Raw genomic sequence first — 18,805 nt, 5'->3', positions numbered from 1 at the left:
AAATTAGCTGATTATGGGCTGAGATAGATGTCATTCTCTATGAGGTGTGGAACTTCTTTCTCTAAAATGACCAGTCTCTACAGACCAATTAAGCAAAAGAATGCTGAGCCTGCTTCCGACAGGTAAAGCTCTCAAAACACACAGCAACTGCCAGCCTATGTACCTCTAAGCAATTTCTGTGAGAGGATTTTCTGAAAGGTTGAGCTAATGGGTTTGAGTACAGCTGTGCACAAGGTTTTGCAGAGCCAGCAAAACTAAGAAAATGTCAGTTTTTGCCAGTTTCCTAGAAGAGCAGTTCTCTGCTTGCATAAACAAGGTTTGTAGACGTGCAAAGGATTCCTTCACTCCTAAAGACTGCTTTTCACTTGGGGTAAGCAGCAGGTTTGAACTCAGACCACCCTGTGGCCTTCAGCTGCTTAAACATAAAAGGGCAAGTCAAGTTTTATTGAGTAGATTTGGCTAAGCTTATACTTTCATCCTTTTCCCTAAGCTTTTATCTTCTTTGCAAGGGGAATTTCTCAGCAGCCTTTTCTGTATAATGATATCTGAAATGCTGTCAGCACTAATTGATCTCGGACTTTTTTGAAGGAGTATCATATATTACTTAGGAATCAAACTGCATATATTTTCTTTATTTAACATTAAATTTATTTCAGTATAGTAAATGGAATGAACCTAGGCTTCAGAATCCAATAGGCTTGGATCAGAACCCTGAGTTCAATTACCTAATAGTTGAGTGTTCCTGGATAAGTTAGTTAACCCTTTCCTACTAGCCTTATTATTCTCAGTCCCCAGCTCACAGATGTGGTAGCCAGATCTGCTTGCATGCCTGCAATGTATTTAAAGAGTGTCTGACACAATATGTACTCTCAATGAGTATGTCTCCCTTATCCATACTCTGTATACTTCTAAGAACAAAATCAGTCTGATTTTTTTTTTTTTAATTATGTTTTTAGTAGAAGACCCTGCTGAGTTTTCCAACCATGCTCCTACGTTTAACTAACATTATGATTTTCCCACTCAGGAAAGAACAATGTTTTGGACCAATCTGACAAACGAACAATTTTTCTATGGTCCACAAGCTCAGAGTTATTTTTACATTTTTAAAGGTAAGATAAAAAAACAAAAAACAAAAATAATAGTTTGTGACACAGGAAAATGATATGAAATTGAAATTTTGGTGTCCATAAATAAAATTTAATTGGAACTCAAATATGCTCTTATGTTTAGATATTGTGTATGGCTGCCTTAGTGCCACAAAGGCCTGGTGAGTAATTGCAACAGAAATCAGATAGCTTGCAAAGCCTAAAATACGTACTACCTGGTCCTCTATAGATAAAGTTTACAGGCCTATGATCTGGAATATTGGGTATGATCGTGTCAGTATACTAAGAATGACTTCATTAAGTAGATCATTGCTCAAAAAATATCAACCCAGATAGTAAAATTTAATATGGAACCAAACAAAATATTCACATTGACTTTATCGTTGCTTAGTGTTTGTTTGTTTTCTGGGATGTGAATCACAGAGATGGGGGAATGAAGTCCAGCCACATACTTTATTCCAAAGAACTCAATCTGGAGTCAGGGATCTCTAAAGCCCAAATTTTTTTAGTAAAGTTTTCTTGCAATTTGTGTAACTCATTGTCCTGCCTAGGAGTCAAGTTTCCTATTTGTAATCAAGTAACCACTAGGCCCAGTCATATCTAAATTTCTAAAATTTAAATTAAGTTCTAACCACCCTTTGTCCCTTATCACTCTTAAACTTAGTATTTTATTTAATAAAATAAAAATTATGTTAATATTTATATAAATTTTTTTGAAGAGCCTACTCTTGAACTCTTTAAATTGACCTTAATGACTTTTAAATTCAGTTGGCCAGAGTTTGCTTTAGGAAATAATAGAAAACGCAGTGCATTAATTTTTTGACACTGTGATTTCCTGGACTATAAAATAATTAAAAAGCACATTCTTTTGTTCTTTGCACTTCAGTTTTCTTTAATATTCTAAATATTTCTAAAGATACTGTACTTTGAGAGCTCTATAAATTTAGTGCCTTTATTTAAATAATAAAATTAGAGAAATGTTGGGGAAAAAAGTAGAGGAAAGGTACACATCATCTTGTATTTTCTTGTGTCCTTGTAACCATTTCATGTTCTTTTCAATTTTTTGATCCCAAAATAAATGTGTGCATGCACCTACACATACAAATGTAAAGATGGATGAAGGACAAAAGGATTTAGCTCCAAAGAAACAGGACAGTAAAATAAGCTGTTAAAAATTAGGGCAGCATGCTAGGCAGGAAACAATTAGGGCACTGCAATTCAGAGATAGGGAGAAGTAGAGGGCAAGGAATAACATAATATGACAAATGAAGAATGAGCTGGGTCTTTACATTATAAAGGAGGAAGATGGAGCAATTGGATAGGGAAGGAAAATCAAATGAACATCTGCTGACTCCAAATAAGGTGTCAATACTCCAAAGGTGAGATATGAAACTAAACAGGAAAAGCAGTAAAGGGCTCCAGATTGTTTATGAGAAATTAGAGATTCCATGAAGATGAAAGAGATTTATCTGTTACTGTAGCCAAGTTTTTAATTGATTTTGTAAGTTTTTAATAGATTTTTAAAATCCTAATATATTGTCCATGGTGGATTCGATTTTAAAATACCACAATTGAAATAATTCTAGTTCTATTTTACTTAAGTATTATTCAAAAATTCAGATGGTGTCCTATATGACTGAATACTTTAAAACTTTATATAACCCATTGATATTCTGCATCATAATTAAAAATTCAAATATTTATAATGTAATAATAAATTTTTTCATATAAGAAAGTAAAATATAAGGTCCATTTTTGTATTCTTCCAATTTCACTGCTGGTTTGTTTCCTAAAACTCATATTTCAAAAATGTCTTGACATAATTAAACAAACAATCACTTTTCTTCCCAAAATAACAAGAACAAGAATAGGAGTAAGAATTAGAGGGGCTTCCCTGGTGGCGCAGTGGTTGAGAGTCCGCCTGCTAATGCAGGGGACACGGGTTCGAGCCCTGGTCTGGGAAGATCCCACATGCCGCGGAGCAGCTAGGCCCATGAGCCACAACTACTGAGCCTGCGCGTCTGGAGCCTGTGCTCCGCAACAAGAGAGGCCGCGATAGTGAGAGGCCCGCGCACGGCGATGAAGAGTGGCCCCCGCTTGCCACAACTAGAGAAAGCCCTCGCACAGAAACGAAAGACCCAACACAGCCAAAAATAAATAATAAATTAATTAATTAATTTAAAAAAAAAAAGAATTAGAACAACAACAACAGTAAAAAGAAGGGCCAGATGCACTAGATAATGTAGGGTGTTTTTTAACCGAAATTTCCATCTAAATGATGTGAGCACTACACGAGGAACAGTAGTCTGAAGGAATATATATTCTCTCAGTGTGAGACAAGCATCATTTACCAAAATCTCACTGACTTCATAGCTCTTGAGAAGAAAACCAGTAGAAACCAGTAAATGTCATCCCATGCCTTATCTTGTATCAGTACTCTGTGCCCTGAATGCTGTTACTTACTTAAAAATAATTTCTGCCTGAATCTTTGTGAGCTTCCAGGTGATAACAGTAAGGTAGTGATTTTGTCACTAATTCAGCAAGGATGAAATTTATTTGCTAATATCTAGAGGCATTTTGACAGAGTTTAATGTGAAAAACTGACTCCAAATATTTAGACTCAATTACCCATGTGTGGAGAGGCACTTTTTAAAAAGAACTAATGACAATCACAAGGATGTTACGCAGCTAAGATCAAAGGATAATTTACTGTGATGTGAAGAAAAAATAACAAGGTTTTGCAGTGTCTCTTGTGGAAATGGAAATTCACTTCTTTTTTGTTGTTCAAGGATAAGCCCAGAGGGAAATTCATCAGTTTTATATCCTCAGGTGAATCTATGAAATATATTCTGTAAGTAGTAAAAGTAGGTTTGTCTTTAAAGTTTCTTAACTACCATTTGTATTTATTGTTTAATGAAAGCCCTCCTCCCAACCCTTGCCATGATTCATCTTTTTTAATTCTGTTACGACTTCTCTTTTTGTACTAATTTCTTTGACACAATTTATTCTTAAAATCCAATCTTAATTGCTTGCCAGAGGACCAAAAGTCTCAAGACAGTTCCAACATTCCATAACAGTTTATAACCATTGGACAGCTATGGTGTTTGCTCTGTACTTAAAATTCCCCATAGACTTAGATGTTCAACTTACTGGAAGCTAATGTAGGCAATTTTGTCATGAATCAATAAACTCATACACATATTTACAAAGAAAACAAGGAGATTATATTGTAAGAAAATTAATTCTATTCTTCTCTAGAACTTGAAATAACTGTGCTTTAAACCAAATATTTTTTTTATTATTTACGATCATTCATATTTAGATTACAGGTACCAAGTGACAATGTATAGTTTCCTTCAAGAAATAACGTAACCTGTCAAAATGATAAATAAGCACTTACATTTTCTTAGCTAAATGTTATGCAATCCCTCCCAAGGGTATTTATGTCTTTGCATCCCAGGAGCCCAGCTGTATTCTAAACCAAGTAACAAAGACACCTACACAAACCACCTGTGTGTTACTAAATCTCCAGTCTCAACTCTACCCTCTTTTCCTTGCCAAGAAGCTATAGTCCATCTCTTGCTTTGATCAAGATTTTATATTTCTTGTCATTATCATGACCACACATTCCTTTTTGGTCCTGAAATAGGTATCAAAGAACAGATTAAGCAAAATTATGATATACTGATTTCCAATTCAGAATCACCACTTTAGGTAACAAAGACCTTCCATGCTGCTCCCAGGAATAAGGACACAGTGACATAGACCTTCAAGAAACACTATCATTGTCTTTGGTGTCTGATCCTTTAATGATTCCTGGGTTGGGATTTCAGGTCTGATGTCATTCCTTCATTCCTTCATTCAATTGCTTGTTTAATTAAGAAAACTATTTTTAGTGTCCACTATGTGCTAAACACAGCCATGGTACTTGGAATAATAATAATAATGGCCAACTTTATTGGATGCTTACTATAGTACTGAGTTAAAAGCTTGACACTTATTTGTCATGATATATCTTGCTAAGTTGTCTGAGGTATGTGCTAATGTTATGCCCACTCTAGAGGAGAGCACAGTGAGGGTTAAATAAATTAAACAGCTTACTTCAGCAGGGTTACACAGCTAATCAGGAGCAGAGTACAATTTGAATCCAGGCACTAGAACTCCAGAGACTACAGTTTATAACTTAAAAAAAAAATAGGATTTCTGGTGTAAGTATTCTCATAATCTAGTGGTAGAGGTCAAGAATTAATCAGATAATGGCACCATAGTTAGACTAGCATAGAGCTATGCATATGTTGTTATGGTAAGATATAGAAGGTGCAATAGTACATTTAGAGGGAAAATATTTTTTGGATCAGCCACCTAAATTCATTACCATATTGCTTCCAGTGCCTTTAAATAAGTTGTTATGCAAGATAATACATGGAAAAGGTTCAGTGTATCCTTTAATTTATATATGTGAAATGATGTTTATTTGTTTTTTGTCTTTTCCATATCTATCTATATTCATGATTGGCATTTTCCACTAATTAATTAATTAATTAATCCATTCATTTATTTTATCATTGTCAGCAAACATTCATTTTTTGTTTGCTTGTTTAAAGAAATTTTGTAGATGCAGGAGATTTAATTTTGAACAATTCAGACAAGATCCCTATTCACACCGTGTTTTTTTTCTGGAATATTTTTGCGGGGATGAATCTTCTCTGATTCTTAGGACATTTTGACTGTAACATGAAACTTCTGGCATTAGAGCATTTTAGACTCTCTAAATGGGTACATCTAATGCAATGTTGCTATATTCTTCTTTGAGGAAAATTTTTTAAATACTGCAAATTTTAAGATTGGTAATTTATTATTCTACTCAAAGATACTTCCTTCCAGATATATTTTTAATGATTATGTATTTTAAAATCTATACTGCTCATGCCATATATATAAAATATCTATTGCTCTCCAGATACAGGAAGTTATTCAGTCGAAATAAGGTTTATAAGTAACCAATGCTTGAATTTAATATATTTTGGACACTGTAAAGTGATATGCATAGCAACAGAAATAGGCATGGTTTTATCCTCAATGAGCATATAACACAAAATCATATTATCAGCACTGACAGATAAAAAAGAAAGGGCTAATACCAAGAGACATGTGAAACGCAAACATGAATGGAATACTGCATAGTAGGTACACACATAATATCTGTGTGTGTGATTGACTGAACATGAAAGTTGTACATTGAAAAGGTGAGTGGCCAAGAAAAACGTGCTGCTGAAATGATATTCAGCCCCAGACACTATCTCGTGTGTCATCTTTTGATAGTAAAATTCTGAACATAACCAGTTTAATTAACTTAATGAATAAGGGGCCCAATAGTGACTAACACATTTAATACTCACATGCCTTTTAGATTCAATCACTCTTAAAAACATATTTGAGTGCCTGCTACAACATACAGCATATTAATATCTGTTCTACATTATGAAGTGTAGAATCTGCTGAATTTTCATCTTTCTAATAATTAGCTACAATACTTCATGATAAATCTTACCTTTATATTATCTCTCCTGCATATCTGTTGATAATTCACACATTTATATTTACTCAAAGTGACAATAAAGCATGTTTAATAGATAAAATGAATGCCGAGAGAAGGAGGGTTTAGATTTCAGGTTTCTCTTCTGAGTTAATATACCAAGGATCCTAGTCTGCTTGAGACTCCAAACTTTAGAGCAAGTTTTCTCAACCCTGATAGTACATAGAGAAACTTTAAAAAGATATCTATATACAAGCCCTACCCCTGGAGATTCTGATTTAATTGGTCTGGAAGTAGGGTTCATCATTTTCTTAATGTAAATTTTAACATCTGTGTTATTTCAAAGCTTCCCAAATGTTTTGAATGGCAACCATGTTTAGGAATCACCCATCCAAGGAAGATGTATTGGTTAGGATACTGATGGGAAATAGATGCCACATTTAAAGAACTAATAGCAAAGATCTTTTACAGGGAAATGGGCAGAGTTCAAACAACCAGAAGGGATGGGATCAGCAACATCAGGAAGTTGTTAGTTCTCCAAGTTTGTAGGGGCAAGAGGAGGGAGTGATTTTAATGGAACCCAGCAAGCACTATGGGCAGCAGAGAAGGGGCTTCAGAGAAGGGGCTGATTAAATAAAACAGCCACACTAAAAAGTAAGATCATGTGGAGAGGGAAGACTTGGGTGTATATATGACAAGGGAGAGGGATAAACAGCCATTCCCTCCCTACTGCTGTTTTGCAATCTCTGGCCAGCACCTCCCTTCAGTAGAATCTGAGCGTTCAAGGACAAGAGAGCTTAAGATTCAGGCCATAGTAGTCAGGTGGATACAGAGAAAGCTCTGAGTACACTAGATGGAAAATAACCAGCACACTGAAGGACTTTCCAATTCAGTATATACATAATTTTTTTAGTTCAATCTTTCTTTTTTTAGTCGTGATTCCACATCTTTATTATATCACTTTATTCTTAAGTCCTGGATTTAAATTTGCACAAAATATGCTCTTTGGCTTTATGCAATGTTTTTTAAGTATATAAAATTGAAATTTGAAACATTTATTTTAAAAAATACTGCACTGATTAGCTTAACTGAAAACTGAAAAAATTACTATTATAAATTCTGTGATAATCTGATTAGTAATAGCAATGAAGTTGTAGACACCCCATACCTTAGTCCTGAAAGATATGGTAAGATTAAAAAATACTTTAAAATATTTTTATATTAAAAGCTTACCGTAGTCATTTAAAAATAACTTGGTAATAAGTATCTTACCAAATGGTTATAGAACCATTTATTTCACATTATTTAATTGACCCCCCAAACAGTTTTGTCAGTTAGCTTTTAGAATCATTTGAATTCCAATTAAAAATGAGAAATCTAAAGCTAAGAATTATTACAGACACTTGAGTTGTTTTTAGACTGTTTTGTTGGCTTTAGTTTATAATATAATATTTGTGAATGATTTTGCATCCATTTCAGATGGGTTAGACTATATTTTTCTGCAGAGCATCATATAACTGATGAGGAATTCAACCCCTCAAAAATTCCTAACAAATGATAGTTTCAATAAAATAATTAGTACTGATTGCCTGTGGGCAAGACGCATTGTTAAGTATGTAAAGTGATGATATACAAAAACAAATAACTGATGTTCCCCAGGTCAACTCTTTGAGGTAGAATAGGTTAAAATATATACCAGATAAGAGGCTAATAATTAGTTATTTCTGTGGCTCTGGCTCTACTCTCAAAATTCAAACCTTCCAGATCTATAAAAAATCCCTTTGTATTGCTAAAAACTTAGGAGACCTGGGGATTACTTGCAAATGGCCATTTTCTCCATATTCCCTCCGGTTTCCTGGCTTTGAGATTCTGGTTAGGCGCCATGATAATTTTTCATATATTTTATCGTACCATCTAGTGTGATCCCCTGCTAAAAAAAAACAAAACCAAAAACAGAAAACCAAAAAAACATCAAAACACCAACATTGTGGGACAATCATCCTTTTCTTTTTCCTAAGTCCCTTTTAATTACTTTCCACCTTGGTGATTATTTCAGTCACAGTGACCTCTTTGAAATATGCCTGTTATACTCAAGCCTCGGGCCTTTGCACTGTGTTTTTTCTTGATTAAAAAGACCTTCACTCATAGAAACAAATGGCTCACTCTGTCATCTTCACAGATTATATCACATCGTCAGCAAGGTCTACTCTGAGTAATTACAAACCTGTCTTCTTGACCAGCAGGCGCCACCCATTCACCTTATCTATTTGTTTGTCTCATAGAAAGTACTGCCTTCTAACAATGATATATTTTATTTCTTTTAGTATTTTTATTTTGTATCTCTCTCTATTACAATAGTCCCATGAGGGCAGGAATCATTGTTTCCCAGTGTTTGTTCACTGTTGTAGCCCCAGAACCTAGCCCACTGTAGGCACTATAAATGTTTGTTGAGTGAAACAGACATATCCACCATGACAGCACAATATTCTCACACTCAGTATAATTTACTTGATTTAGAAATAAATGAAGCAATTTCTGTAATTGATTTATAAATGAATGTTTAAATAATAGCTATCACAACTTGTGGGATACAGCTGAAGCATTATGTATAGGGAGTTTTTAACTCTAAAAGCTCAAATTTCAGAGAAGGCAGCATCAAGATAATTAGCTAAACATATGAGCTACAAAGTTCAAATACTTAAGGCAAAATATGCTGACAGAAAGCCAAAAGAAAAAATAATAAAAATTAAGTGAAAATTCATTTATTTCATAAAAGAAATGATATAGGCAATTTTGTCTAAGTGATTAAGGGAAAAAAGAGAGAAGACAAACATACAATTTTTAAAAAAAGGGATATGACAATCAATGCTACCAAAATTAAATAGAAAAGTGCATATTGTGAATAATTATAGGCAATATATTAAAAAATGTAAATAAAATAGATGGAAAATTACTATAAATTTACAATTTAACAAACTGACATACTGAGAATTGTAGAATCTGAACAAGCTTATAGTAATTAAACAAATAGAATTAGTAGTTAAAAACTTTTTACCAAGAAAATATCAGGCTCCTAGAAGGATTTACAGGCATATTTCATCAAACATTTAAGGAACTGTTAATTCCACTTGTACACAAACTCTTACAAAGGAAAATACCACACCTTCCTAAGAGAGCCTCAATGAGACTAGTACACATGGTATGAAAACCATTAAAGGACATTATGGGAAAGAAATATTTAAAATTAAATTTACTGATAATCACAGATGTCAAAATCCTTAACAAGTTATTTAACCAAATCTAACAATTTATACACAAAAGAGAATACATCTCAGCCACATAGATTTTCTCCAAGTAGGTAGTAGAATTTCAGCACTAGAAAATCTGTTATTGAAATCACTACATTATCTTTAATTTTATTATATATGGGATTAAAATGTTTTGATAAAATTCAACAACCTATCTTAATAGCAACTATGAATAAAGACTAATCAAATAAAGTACATCTACAAAATCTCTACATTAATTACATAGTAATGGGAATGTCAAAAGCACTTTCTTAAGATTTTGAAAAAGATAATGACATGAATTTACTACTTCTATTTATGTTTTTTCTAGGGTTATGGTTAGTACATTGTAATAATAGAATTAAAAATGTTAATAATTGAGAAAATATGTAAATAAACATTCATTATTTGCATTTGATAAAATTGTCTACATAGAGCGTCCATAGACAGATGAACGGATAAAGAAGATGAGGCACATATATACAATGGAATATTACTCAGCCATAAAAAGAAACAAAACTGAGTTATTTGTAGTGAGGTGAATGGACCTAGTGTCTGTCGTACAGAGTGAAGTAAGTCAGAAAGAGAAAAACAAATACCGTATGCTAACACATATGTATGGAATCTAAAAAAAAAAAAAAGTTCTGAAGAACCTAGGAGCAGGACAGGAATAAAGACGCAGACGTAGAGAATGGACTTGAGGACACGGGGAGGGGGAAGGGTAAGCTGGGACAAAGTGAGAGAGTGGCATGGACATATATACACTACCAAACGTAAAATAGATAGCTAGTAGGAAGCAGCCACATAGCACAGGGAGAGCAGCTCAGTGCTTTGTGTCCACCTAGAGAGGTGGGATAGGGAGGGTGGGACGGAGACACAAGAGGGAGGGGATATGGGGATATATGTATATGTATAGCTGATTCACTTTGTTATAAAGCAGTAACTAACACACCATTGTAAAGCAATTATACTCCAATAAAGATGTTAGAAAAAAAAAAGAAACTTAAATTTTTAAAAACTTAAAAAAACTGGAACTAATTTAAAATATTAAAAATAAAAATAAATTTAAAAAAACTGGAACTAATAAATTTGTTTAGCAATACTGCTGAATACAAAATTTATAATTAAAATTGAGTTGATTTGCAGTTCTATATGCCAGCAATAAGTAGTAAGTAAAGTTTAAAAAATACCATTTGAAAAACATATTTAGATAGATACATACCTACATACATTGTGTGTGGGGGGGGGGTATATTTTAGGATATATATCTAAATCTAAGGAAAAAATGTCACTAAATATGTATAAAAAATGTGTAACTCAATATGTGCAAGACTATTATGGAGAATACGGTGATTGAAATATAAGCAAATGCAGAAATATACCATGTCTGGATTAGAAGTATCAGTATTATTAAATGTCTGTTTTGTGAAAACAATCTTTAGATTCATTGTAATTTTGGAACATTCATCTCGTTTCTTTTGTCTATTTGTCTATCCTGAGAAAAGACCATTCTTCTATATAAAATTTAGATTCAGTTTTTCTGTTTCTTTAATAATTCCTTTCTGGAGTAAGGAAGAATTGCTGCAATAAGACACACAGAACAAATGATGAAAGGAATAATTGATTTATTAAAATAAGATCTTAAGTTGATCAAAAGTCAAGCCACATACTGGGAGAAGGGGAAATATATTTGTACCTGCAACTTTAAATGATTAGTATACCAAATATATGTGGAAATTATTTTAAAAAATAAAATATACAATAAGAAAAAATGACAATAATTAATATAACATTTCTCAGGAGAGAAAAAAGTGGTCCATTAATATTTAAAAATTCACTCAAGCTTATTAATAATCAGAAAATGCAAACTAAATTTACAATGAGAAATCCATTTCACACCTGTAGTCAGGTAAACAGTATAATTTCCAACAATTTCTGAACCTGTATAGGTTGTAGAGTAATCCACATTTTGGCACTAACTAGTAACTTTGAATCTTATAATCTAATAATTACATTCTTTGGTTGTTTTTTCACTGTATAACAGGGGATAGCAAACTTGTTCAGGAAAAGGTGAAAAAAATCCAAATGTTTATGGACAGTAAAATGGATAAACATACTGTATGCACATGTATAATAAAATATAGTGGGTAAAGTAAATAAATGGTATCTATATGCATTAATATGAATGAATCTCTTTTTTTTGAATGAATCTCTTAAATGTGAAAAAGAGTCATAGAATACATATATGTATAATATTATGTAATACATAATATATATAGTAGTTTCCATTTACAAAAAGAGTAAAATTAAACAGTTTATATAGAATGGATTCATAAGTGATAACATCCAAAAACTGAAAGGGAAAAATTAATACCATTCAGTACATTTGTTTTCTTTGGGAGGAGAAAGGCACATGTAATCAAGGAAGGTCACACAGAAGGAAAGAAGTACTGGCATTGTTCAGTACAGAGGTGTTTATTTACTATTATTCTTTAAACATATTCTCTTTTAATATATATTTCACCATAATTTTAAAAGAGATATGCTTTCCAAAGAGTGGAAGCAAAACTCCTTCAAAATTCATGGACTTTCCCTTTATTGAAGTTTCTGGGAATCCAGTGGTCTGGGGCTTACTGTGACATCCTTCCAAAATGAAAGTAAGGAAAGTTTTCTAAACTTTGAATCCAGTGTACTGAGCAAAAGGTAAAAACATGTTGGGTCTTTGGGATTTTAAAAGAAATAGTTTGGCACATTTAGAAATCACTTCCCCAACCTATTTATTGTAGAAAACTGTAAGGCTGCCTGGTTTAAGTGATCTCAGAGTTGAGAAAGACTCTCCACTGTCCTGTCTGCATAACAAACAGCTCTATTACTTGACATTTGAATCAACAAGTGGCAAATTTAGATTCTCTCTGGAGGCAGTAGCAAGGTTTAATTGGAGAATTACACTGAAGGCCACTGTAGTTTTGGAGCACAAACATGCCCTTTTTCTCAAATAACTATTTTCTGTTTGAGGATCACAGTCTCCTTCTTTGATTGATCTCCATAGGGCCTTAAAGTCTAAGCTGCTCTTCAAAAACTGCATTTCTTTGGACGTTTCAAACAATAAGGGTATTAGTGGCTAGCAATATATCATTACCAAGTAGAACCGGCATACTAGTTACACAGAGGGAAAGGCTCCCAGAACTCCTGAATACACGAATACTTGCCTGAGCTGACAACTGATCGTTCCAGTATCTTACTTCTGCTGTATTACCACCTTCCTTTCAGCTGACATGCACAGTTTTAAAATTTCAAACTTAGTTGGCTCTGCAAAATATACTGTCACCCACCAAAACTGTTGCAGTAGACAGCTCCCTCAGACATAGTCTGAAGGAGAGAGAGAAAAGGATATCTTTCCAATTGCTAAAACTTTAAGTATTGTATGCCTGTTCTCTTTGCCTGGAAGGAGAGACAAGAGGTGTGGATATATGTCAGTATGTTAAGAGTGACTAATCATTTGGCTGGATGATCAGGGATTTCCATATTTAAAAAATGGAAGCTAGGTGACAAGGAGTTCTACAGATCATACTTCGTAATAGAGTACTCTAAAAAGGTCTACGATTGTGAGAATATTTTTTAGTATTTTTGTTTCCAGTTGCACACTCATTTAAAGATGGCAGGGAAGAAGTTGGAAAATAAAATAGAAGTCATTCAGCCTCTTTCTACAACAATCTTCTTGGAAAAAAACAAAAGCAGCCATGAAATCACAGAGGGGTTTATTCTGGGGCATCTCATCAAGGCTGAATTGTCTAAGTGCTGCATAAACCTTTAGAATTCACTTAAATGCTTTCAGGAAAACAAGCAATGGAAAGAAGGCTGGAAGGAATGAAGGGAGGGAGGAAGGGAGGAAGAGAGAGAGAGAAAGAAGAAAGAAAAGAAGAAAGTAAGAAAAGAAGGAAGGAAGGAAGGGAGGGAGGGAGGGAAAGAGGGAGGGAAGGGGGAAGGGAGGAAACATTATAAACAAACACGTGCAAAAATAAAACAACAACAAAACCCCAAAGCAAACTGCTGTTAGATACAAGATTGAAAGTAGATCTCTGGCAACAAACTAGGTTTCAGGACATGCCACTTTCACTCAAGTTACAAGAGCCTGGAGAAATTTTTAAAACTCAAAGCATAAAAAAAATCTGGGTAAGAAAGATAACTTGGCTTACACATGTGGATTCTCAGGAAACTGCTCCACCCATTAAATCCTAAAATACCTGAGTACTTAGTTAATTGTCAGGTGCTTCAGTTCTCACAGAGTTACTAAGAACAACTTTTGAATTCCTTGGGCTAAGAGTCAGAGGATGTCAGTTGACTTGGCACACAAAATTAACCATCTTAACTACTATATTGTCAACTTAGCTTCTGATTATTTTCCAGAGTTCACTGACACACTTTACTTCCAGATGGCTAGCGACATGTGATGTGCAGAAGGGAGAAGGCTAGGTTGAGGAAAGATTAATGCTGGGTTGGCTTAAATTGCTTAAATTCACAGATTTGATTTTTTTGATTTGTTCATACGTAATAACGTGTTAGCAAAATTGCTCAAATAACATAATTATTTATCTAATTTGAGTATGGTATGAAAATAATATACAAATAGTAGATAGTATTACAGGCATTTATTTCATAGCATTGCATTTTAGTTATAAACATTTACTTTATTTGTATTGCAATTATGATATTTATTTTGGGAGAAACCATTTTACTGTGGTGGGTGGATTAAAAAAATGGCCACAATACTTCCTCGCATCCCTGTATGCACACCTCTTGGCAAAGTGAGTTTACAGTTCCTTCCAACAAGATCTGGATTCTATTTTCTCACCCCTTGAATGTAGGCTAGTCAGATGGCTTGCTTTGTTGAATAGGACTTTGGCAACTGTGATGCTGGCGTAAGATTCAAATGTTCTTGAGCATTTGGGCTTGCCCTCTCTTGCTGTGGCAAACGTAAGACCATCACTCTGTGAACAAACTTACTAGCCATTTTAAAATACACAATTCAGTGACATTTAATACATTCAGAATGTTGTAAAACCACCATCTCTATGTAGGTTGTGTAGGAAATATTTCCATCACCTCCAAAGAAAAACCCATACCTTTTAAGCTCCTCATTTTCCACCCCTCCCACCCCCCACCCCCCGCCCCAGCCCCTGGCAACACTAATCTGCTTTCTGTCTCTATGGCTTTACCTACTTTGGATATTTATATAAATGCAATAACACAATATGTGACCTTTTATGTGTGGCTTTTTTTGAGATTAGCAAAATATTTCTGAGGTTCATGTACATTGTTGCATGCATCAGCACTTCATTCTTTTTTATGCTGAATAATATTCCATTGGATGTATATACCACATGATCTTTATCCATTCATCTGTAGATGAAGATCTGAATTGTTTTCACCTTTTGGCTAAAGCAAATAGTGCCTCCATGAACATTCATGTACAAGTATTTGTTTGACTACCTGTCTTGAATTCTTTTGGTATATAAGCTAAGAGTGGAATTGCAGGGTTAGATGGTAATACTGCATTTAATTTTTTTGAGAAACCGCTAAAAATTGTTTCAACAGTGCCAGCGCCATATTGCCCTGGTACATCCCCTCCATCAATGTACAAGAGTTCCAGTCAATTTCTCCCCATCCTTGCTGACACTTGTAATGTTTCATTTCTATTATTATTATTATTGTTATTATTATTATTATAGCTCCTCTTGTGGATGTGAAGTGGTATCTCTCTGTCATTTTGATTTGCATTTCACTAATGACAAATGATGCTGAGAATCTTTTCATGTTGTTGTTGGCTCTTTGTATATCTTTTTAAAAAAATGTCTATACAAGTCCTCTGCCTATTTTTTCCAGTTTTATAGAGAAACAATTGACATATATTACTGTGTAAGTTTAAGTCATACAGCATGATAAGTTTGATTTACATATACTGTGAAAGGATTACCACAATAGATTCAGCTAACATCCATCTTCTCATATAGATACAACAAAAAGAAAAGAAAGAAAAGAGAAAGTATATTTCCCCTGGTGATGAGAAGTCTTAGAAATTACTCTCTTAACAGCTTTCCTATGTATCGTACGTCACTGTTAGCTATAGTTGTCACGTTGTTCATTACATACCTAGTCCTTATGTATCTTATAACTGGAATTTTCACTTTTTGACCAACTTCCTCTTTTTTTTCTCAGAAAAAAAAAAAACACCCATATTTATTTAGTTAAACATTTCTCCTGACCTAAAGAGAAAGATGTCAAAAACAAACAAACAAACAAATAAAACACCTAGGACATATACATAAGCATGTAGCCCCACCTCCACCCTGGAACCCAGATAACCTACAAGCAAAAATAAGGGCAAAGTTCCATTCCAGAGATAAAATTATCTTTGCTTCTGGAAGATATTTCCATATCCTCTTCCTCTCTCTTCTTCTCATAGCCACTTGGGCCTTCAGAATAGCAGTTTTTCCCTGGCCAGCCCCAGAGCCCTGGTTTTTATTTTTCATGTTCTTTAACATGGGTGCGTTTTTCAGCATGTCAGGCAAAATCAGAAGGCAGATTTTGCTGCCATGGATGTACACCTGCTCCAGCTGTGCCACTAGGCTGCCTTTGGACTGTGATGTTGGACATCTACCTATCCATGCTGTGCTTCACCTCAATGAGCTTCCCTTTATACACCTTGCTGGTGTTTGTCTCACCTGTCCTGACGTGGCCCTCGGCCCCATGTAGGGCTTTAAATGGCACAACGATAGACATCTTGGTGGGAAGAGAGTTAGACCTACAGTTTTTTTATTGGCTTATTTGTCTTTTTGTGTTGAGATCGAAGAATTCTTTATATATTTTGGACACTAAACCCTGTTAAAATATTTGATTTGCAAGTATTTTCTGCCAACCTGTAGATTGTCTCTTCCCTCTCTTGGGACAGCTAGAATTCTCATACATTGCTGTTTGGAAGGCAAAGCTGTATAGCCATTCTGAAAGTAGTTTGGCAGAGTCTTTTCCTGTTAAACAATTATTTATTATATAACTCTGCATTTTCACTCTTAGGACATTTTCCAAGAGAAACGAAAACTTATTTCAACACAAAGACTTTTATGTGAATGCTCATAGAAGCACTATTTATAATTGTTAAGAACTAGAATTAATGCAATGTTCATCAAATAGTGACTGGATAAACGAAACAACTTGTGCACTATGCATATTAAATATCAAGGACACATAAATATAATTATCTATATACTATTGACTCACTGTGTTTGACCCACTTAATTTCAAGAAGTATTTATGTGGACTGAGACTGCTCTTGCAATGTAAGTAGGACTTAGTTTCAAAATCATATTTTTAAAAATTATTTCATAAATCATTTTTATTAAAAAATAAATGTTCTATTATTCATTATTTGACGCTTTACTTACGTTTTATACTTTTCTGGGAAGTTTAATGACATAGTAAAAATAATTACAGAGAAATGAAGCAAATACAGTATAATTTATTTTATCTTAAGCTTATTCCCTGAAAAAAAAAAAAAGTGGTTTGATGCATTTTAAGCATGTCAAAAGCAGACAGACCAGTATCAAAAAATGCCTAAAATCTTAAAAAGAAAATTTTTTGCCATACTGTCATTTATGTAGTTGTGAATTTATTACTTTAACTTTTTGATTTCTGATAATACGTTTCAAAGAAAACATTTTAATGACAAATTATTAGCTACAAAATCAGCATTTTCAAACTGTCATTGACAAGAAAATAATACAGACAATCATAATACTTTTATAAGGGGAAAATCCATTTGTGAGTCAATCAGAAAATTAAATAAGAAAATATTTATGGTAGTGGCTCATTCACCTGCAGTAGTTATATTAGGTTATAGTTCCCTTTATGAAAAATATTTTCTGGGACAAAAATCACTTAAACTTATATTTTAAATGAAACTAATTCAGTAATAATAGCAAATACTTCTATATTTTTTACTAAATTCCACACACTATTGTATTTGCTTTATATATATTAACTCAATCCATACAACCCTATGTCAAGAGTACTATTATTGTTCCTATTTTAGAAGCAAGAAAATTGAGGTGTAAAAACACAATTTGCAGATACTTATCCAAAGAATACATGATGCAGCTTAGACTCAAATTTAGGGGTCTAATTCAAAGACTTTTTAAAAAAAAAAAAAAAAAGAATTATGCTGTGCTGCCTCTCTTAAGATTAAAATGTTAACTTTAGTAACAAACAATATAGCTATGCTTCCAGAATTATGTCTGTGAGGAAATTCCACTTGCAGAAGAAACGTTTCTTGGGTCGTCACTTGTCTTACAAATGAAGAGGAGGTTGCCAAGGTCATGCCCTCTCTTAAAATATGAGCTTGAACTACTGCAGTGGGAGCCAAGTTTAGTTCAGAAGAGCTCCCCTGAAGTGAGCTGCCAAGAGTAGTACTAGCCTAGGGGTAAAGCCTGGGGCCAGAAGCAAGGTGAAGAATTCTATCTGAGCACATCAACCTGAAGTTAGGGACCACAAGTCAAAGTGACTCAAGAAAAATGAGAAACCTGACAGATTCTCTAACTATAAAAAAATTCCATTACTCTAGGAGATGGCTCATAAAAGATATTGCTGCGATTTATGTCAAAGAGTGTTCTGCCTATGTTTTCCTCTAAGAGTTTTACAGTGTCTGGTCTTACATTTAGGTCTTTAACCCATTTGGAGTTTATTTTTGTGTATGGTGTTAGAGAATGTTCTAATTTCATTCTTTTACTCGTAGCTGTCCAGTGTTCCCAGCACCATTTATTTAAGAGACTGTCTTTCCTCCACTGTATAGTCTTGTTTCCTTTGTCATAGATTGACCATAGGTG

At 33.8% G+C, this 18,805-nt stretch overlaps 1 pseudogene; it reads right to left on the bottom strand.

The window, feature by feature from the left end:
* Positions 1 to 16,335: 16,335 nt before the first annotated feature.
* Positions 16,336 to 16,709, bottom strand: LOC118896159 (annotated as a pseudogene).
* Positions 16,710 to 18,805: the final 2,096 nt, after the last annotated feature.

This window comes from Balaenoptera musculus, chromosome 5, assembly GCF_009873245.2.
Source record: "Balaenoptera musculus isolate JJ_BM4_2016_0621 chromosome 5, mBalMus1.pri.v3, whole genome shotgun sequence".
NCBI lineage: Eukaryota > Metazoa > Chordata > Mammalia > Artiodactyla > Balaenopteridae > Balaenoptera > Balaenoptera musculus.
The sequence above is the reverse complement of the archived record's forward strand: the minus strand, read 5'-3'. Positions and strand labels throughout refer to the sequence as shown.